This window comes from Papio anubis, chromosome 13 (assembly GCF_008728515.1).
Source record: "Papio anubis isolate 15944 chromosome 13, Panubis1.0, whole genome shotgun sequence".
NCBI lineage: Eukaryota > Metazoa > Chordata > Mammalia > Primates > Cercopithecidae > Papio > Papio anubis.
This window is the reverse complement of record NC_044988.1, coordinates 102,862,580-102,869,028: the sequence shown is the minus strand read 5'-3', so window position 1 is coordinate 102,869,028 and position 6,449 is coordinate 102,862,580.

Below are 6,449 nucleotides of genomic sequence, written 5' to 3'. Positions count from 1 at the left end.
GAGAAAGCCTTATTACGCTGCATTTTAAAGAGAAAGAGGACAGATAAGAGGTCCTCTCCTCCCAGGACCTCCTCTCCAAGAGGACCCAAGTTATCCTCCAAAGGAAAGAGCCTGGTTTGCCCAAGAAGATGGAAAATATATTAAAGGAGGGTGGTGGAAGTTCTTCAATGGGAGATTAGCCATTCCAGAGATGTTAGCTCCTAAATTTGTACAACAAATTCATCAGGGAACTCAAATGGGGAAAACAGCACTAGAAACATAATTAAAATATGATATCTACGTGCCACGGCTCTCTGCCATGGCTCGAGCCATCTGTGTGCCATGTTTAACCTGTGCTCAGAACAACCTGTGACAAAGGCCCACACGGCCCCCAGGAATTCAAGAAGTAGAAGCCATGCCTTGTGAAAACTTGCATATAGACTTCACTGAACTGCCCTGTGCTGGAGGATACCGGTATATCTAGTGCTTATTTGCACCTTTTCAGAATGGGCTGAGGCTTTCCTCACCAGGACAGAAAAAGCACAAGAAGTGACTAACGTACTGTTTTTCTTTTGTTTTGTTTTGTTTTTGAGACGGAGTTTCGCTCTTTTTGCCCAGGCTGGAGTGCAATGGCATGATCTCGGCTTACCGCAGTCTCCACCTCCCGGATTCAAGCGATTCTCCTGCCTCAGCCTCCTGAGCAGCTGGGATTACAGGCATGCGCCACCATGCCTGGCTAATTTTGTATTTTTAGTAGAGACGGGGTTTCTCCATGTCGATCTTGAACTCCCGACCTCAGGTGATCCACCCGCCTTGGCCTCCCAAAGTGCTGGGATTACAGGCGTGAGCCACCGCGCCTGGCCTTAAAGTACTGTTAAAAGATATTATCCCCAGGTTTGGACTGCCTCTAACTTTAGGATCAGACAATGGGCCAGCATTTGTAGCTGAAATAGTGCAAGATTTAACAAGACTGTTAAAAATAAAATGGAAGTTACACATAGCCCATCGGCCCCAAAGTTCAGGAAAACTAGAATGCATGAATAGACACTCAAGCAGCTACTGAAGAAATAGTGCCGGCCGGGCGCGGTGGCTCAAGCCTGTAATCCCAGCACTTTGGGAGGCCGAGACGGGCGGATCACGAGGTCAGGAGATCGAGACCATCCTGGCTAACACGGTGAAACCCCGTCTCTACTAAAAAATACAAAAAACTAGCCGGGCGAGGTGGCAGGCGCCTGTAGTCCCAGCTACTCCGGAGGCTGAGGCAGGAGAATGGCGTAAACCCGGGAGGCGGAGCTTGCAGTGAGCTGAGATCCGGCCACTGCACTCCAGCCCGGACAACAGAGCGAGACTCCGTCTCAAAAAAAAAAAAAAAGAAAGAAATAGTGCCAAGAAACTCATCTGAGATGGGATCAGGTCTTGCCTATGGTCCTTCTCCAAGTCAGGTGCACCCCCTCCAAACAAACTGGGTATTCACCCTATGAGATTTTGTTTGCTCAGCCTCCCCCAGTCATAAGTGAAATAAAACGTGATCTCTGGGGACTACGGGAATTAACCTTAAGAAAGCAAATGCAGGCATTAGGAATAGCCATGCAAGACGTCCATAGCTGGGTACAAGAAAGGATGCCTATAAGCCTGACAGACCCAGTACACCCCTTTAAACCTGGAGTCTCTGTGTGGGTTAAAAAGTGGAATCTAACTTCTCTAGGACCCATATGGGATGGGCCCCATACTGTAATCTTGTCCACTCCCGTTGCTGTTAAAGTTGCAGGTGTTATGTCTTGGATCCACCACAGTAGGCTGAAACCGGCAGCTCAAGACAAGTGGACCAGCCAGCAGGACCCAGATCATCCAACCCGGCTGATCCTGAGAAGAGACCAAGCTGCTGCTGAGGACAACTGCCCTGCTCTGGTCACTCTGGAGGCTGACCAGTGTATGCACGGCTGAAGCTTAAGGAGACAAGCCCTGCTCTAGTCACACACCCGAAGCTGACTATGCACGGCCGAAGCATGAGGAGTCATCAAGCAAGTAAATGTGGTTAGAAATCTTAGGACTAGTAGTTTGCCTTATAATACTGTTTTACTATTGTTCTGTCGCTGTGCTCAACCTCCTCCCCCAGGCAAGGACCTCTTCTGTCCTTGCTGGATATGAATATGCCGTACATTGTTTTGCTGTTATGACCCCCCTTAACCATGCTAAAAGTACCCTTAAAAGGGTGTCTCCATTGTACACATACTACATGGTCAGGAAACAGTATAACTAGGACTCTATTATACTATACTTATGAGGAGTGTGCAGGGACTCACCTAGGAACTTGTACTTACAATCTGATCACCTATTCAATTTGTGACCCAAGAAATGGCCAGCCTTATATATGATATGACCTTAAGTCTTTACCTAGGACTTGGTTTGCGGTTCATATCGAGTCGAAGGAAGGCTTTTTAAAAATTTTTTTAATTTATTTTTTATTATACTTTAAGTTCTAGGGTACATGTGCACAACGCGGTTTGTTACATATGTATACATGTGCCATGTTGGTGTGCTGCACCCATTAACTCGTCATTTACATTAGGTATTTCTCCTAATACTATCCCTCCCTCCCCCCACCCCACAATAGGCCCCAGTGTGTGATGTTCCCCTTCCTGTGTCCAAGTGTTCTCATTGTTCAATTCCCACCTATGAGTGAGAACATGTGGTGTTTGCTTTTCTCTTCCTGTGTTAGTTTGCTGAGAATGACGGTTTCCAGCTCCATCCACGTCCCTACAAAGGACATGAACTCATCCTTTTTTATGGCTGCTTAGTATTCCATGGTGTGTATGTGCCACATTTACCTAATCTAGTCTATCATTGATGGACAACTGGGCTGGTTCCAAGTCTTTGCTATTGTGAATAGTGCCGCAGTAAACCTACGTGTGCATGTGTCTCTACAGCAGCATGATTTATAATCCTTTGGGTATATACCCAGTAATGGGATGACTGGGTCAAATAGTATTTCTAGTTCTAGATCCCTGAGGAATCGCCACACTGTCTTCCACAATGGTTAAACTAGTTTACAGTCCCACCAACAGTGTAAAAGTGTTCCTATTTCTCCACATCCTCTCCAGCACCTGTTGTTTCCTGACTTTTTAATGATCGTCATTCTAACTGGTGTGAGATGATATCTCATTGTGGTTTTGATTTGCATTTCTCCGATGGCCAGTGATGATGAGCATTTTTTCATGTGTCTGTTGGCTGCATAAATGTCTTCAGAAGTGTCTGTTCCATATCTTTTAAGCCCACTTCTTGATCGGTTGTTTGTTGTTTTTTTTTCTTATAAATGTGTTTGTGTTCTTTGTACATTCTGGATATTAGCTCTCTGTCAGATGAGTAGATTGCAAAAATTTTCTTCCATTCTGTAGGTTGCCTGTTCACTCTGATGGTAGTTTCTTTTGCTGTGTAGAAGCTCTTTTAGTTTAATTAGATCCCATTTGTCAATTTTGGCTTTTGTTGCCATTACTTTTTGGTGTTTAGACATAGAAGTCTTTGCCCATGCCTATGTCTTGAATGGTATTGCCTAGGTTTTCTTCTAGAGGTTTTTATGGTTTAGGTCTAACGTTTAAGTCTTTAATCCATCTTGAATTAATTTTTGTATAAGGTGTAAGGAAGAGATCCAGTTTCAGCTTTCTACATATGGCTAGCCAGTTTTCCCAGCACCATTTGTTAAATAGGGAATCCTTTCTCCATTTCTTGTTTTTGTCAGGTTTGTCAAAGATCAGATAGTTGTAGATGTGTGGTATTATTTCTGAGGGCTCTGATAGTTGTAGATGTGTGGTATTATTTCTGAGGGCTCTGTTCTGTTCCATTGGTCTATATCTCTGTTTTGGTACCAGTACCATGCTGTTTTGGTTACTGTAGCTTTGTAGTATAGATGGAAGTCAGGTAGCGTGACGCCTCCAGCTTTGTTCTTTTTGCTTAGGATTGACATGGCAATGTGGGCTCTTTTTTGGTTCCATATGGATTTTTAAGTAGTTTTTTCCAAATCTGTGAAGAAAGTCATTGGTAGCTTGATGGGGATGGCATTGAATCTATAAATTACCTTGGGTAGTATGGTCATTTTCACGATATTGATTCTAAAGGAAGGAAGTCTTATAAGTCAACCCCAACCCTCTCTACCCTTGGGGGGACTATAGCCATATACTTTGATATTTGTCAGTTAACATCCATGAACCCAACCTATTTCACAATCTCTGGTCCTACAGGGTACTACACAAACTGTCAGTACAAAATTGTATGTGCACACCCTGTTTGCCCCTCCAAGACCCTAGAAATAGCTTGCTGGAACTGCACAACACAGTTCACTGACCGATCATCACTGAGGCTAAAATTGATCTTGGTCATCAAAGTGCCAACAAACCAGATTGTAAGACAAGCACTTGCAATCCTGTAAATCTTACTATCTTAGAGCCAGATCTACCTATATGGACTACAGGTTACGCCATGACATTACAAAGCAGCAGTCAACAAGCTAAAGTAAATTTGTATATTATAAAGAGGACTCAAACCAAGAAGTCAGTCCAGCAGCAATTCTGAGTCTTTAAGTCACCGTATGAGCATATAAATCAAAAGTTGCCTGAGCCTCCCCCTTTAGCCAAAAACCTATTTGCTCAGCTGGCTGAAAACATTGCTGGCAGCCTAGACATTTCCTTATGCTATGTTTGTGGAGGGACAATGGCCTTGGGAAGCAAAAGAGTTAATGCCTCAAGATAACTTTACTCTGACTGACTCTTCCCCCAAACTGACTCCCACAAGTTCAAGTGTCTGTCTCTTAAAAACTTCTATTATTGGGAAATACTGTTTTGCTCACTATGGAAAAACTTGTACAGATCCAGTAGGGGAATTAACATGTTTGGGACAGCAAACATGTTAAAAAATTAGGAAAAACTTTATGGTGAGGCAAAGATAGTCCCAAACCACCTCATCCAAATCCATTCTCCTGTTTCTCTTCTCTAAACCACACCTGGTATCAGCTTGAAGCTCCAAATACCTGGCAAGCACCCTCTGGTCTCTATCAGATCTGTGGGCCACGGGCCTACCGACAGTTACCGGCCAAATGGACAGGGGCCTGAGTACTTGGAACAATTAGGCCATCTTTCTTCTTAATCCCTCTAAGACAAGGAGAAGCCTTAGGATATCCTGTCTATGATGAGAACAGAGAAAGATATACAAGGAGTGTAAAGAAAGACATAGCCATAGGGGACTGGAAAGATGAAGAATGGCCCCCTGAGAGAATAATTCACTACTATGTCCCAGCTACCTGGGGGGAAGATGGGTTATAGGGTTACTGTACTCCTATTTACATGCTTAACTGCATCATAAGTTTTCAGATAGTGCTTGAGATCATCACTAATGAAACAGCAAGGGCTTCAGATCTGTTAACCCAGCAATCTGGAAAAATGACAAATGCTATCTATCAGAATAGATTAGCTTTAGACTACCTCCTAGCCCAGGAAGGAGGAGGATGTGGAAAGTTCAATGTAACTAATTGCTGCCCAGAAATCAATGACAGTGGAAAGGCAATTCTAGAAATAACTGCAAGAATGAGAAAATTAGCCCATGTTCCAGTTCAAACTTGGAAAGGGTGGTCTCCAGATTTTTCCTTTGGAGATTGGTTTTCATTTTTCGGAGGGTTCAAGACTTTAATAGGAGTAGTTCTGGCTGTACTAGGAAGTTGCCTAATACTCCCCCATCTCTCACCTCTCCTTGTTAGAAGCATTCAATCAACTATAGAGGCAATAGTAGCTAGGCAAATTATCACTCAGCTAATGGCTCTGTGTAAAAATCAACCTTTGCCCAAAGAAGAAAACTTGTTTGTTCATGCAGAATTAAGTAACAGTGAGGCCTTCTATTAAACTTATTTTACAAAAGTCCTCAAAGGGGGAAAAATGTAGTAAGGGTTAAATAGAAAAAGAAACAAGTTTTCCTCTGCTTAGCAGCTCACTTCAAAGACAGTTATAAGATAACACTGTCCAAAAAGCAAAGGCCAAAGGAATGGGCTCCAGACAGCCCCCCACCTCCAGAGCAAGGTTGAGGGAAAAAAGAGAGAGAAATTCCTTTACTGTTACTCCTTTCCCTGGCCTCTTAATTAAGCATGACTATGTTTTACAAATGTCTGTATTTAGCCAGTTCTTGTTTTTCTTTTGATGCAGCTACAAGGCCACCAGCTAGGCAAGGCCACAAGTTATGCATTCTATGATTGACTGCCTTTTTTTGCTTTTGTAAGCCTGCTTATAAAAACTCCACTCTGTCTTTGTTCAAGGCTCAGGTTTTTGGATGTGAATCCAGTGAGCTGGTGCATACCTTAAAATTAATATCCTCCTCTATTCCCCTGTACTGGTCTCTCTAGTCCTCTGCATCCTGCAACATTACAGCAGAAAAAATTCCATTGTCTGGATGTATTGTATCCATGCACCTGCTGAAGGACATCTTGGTTACCT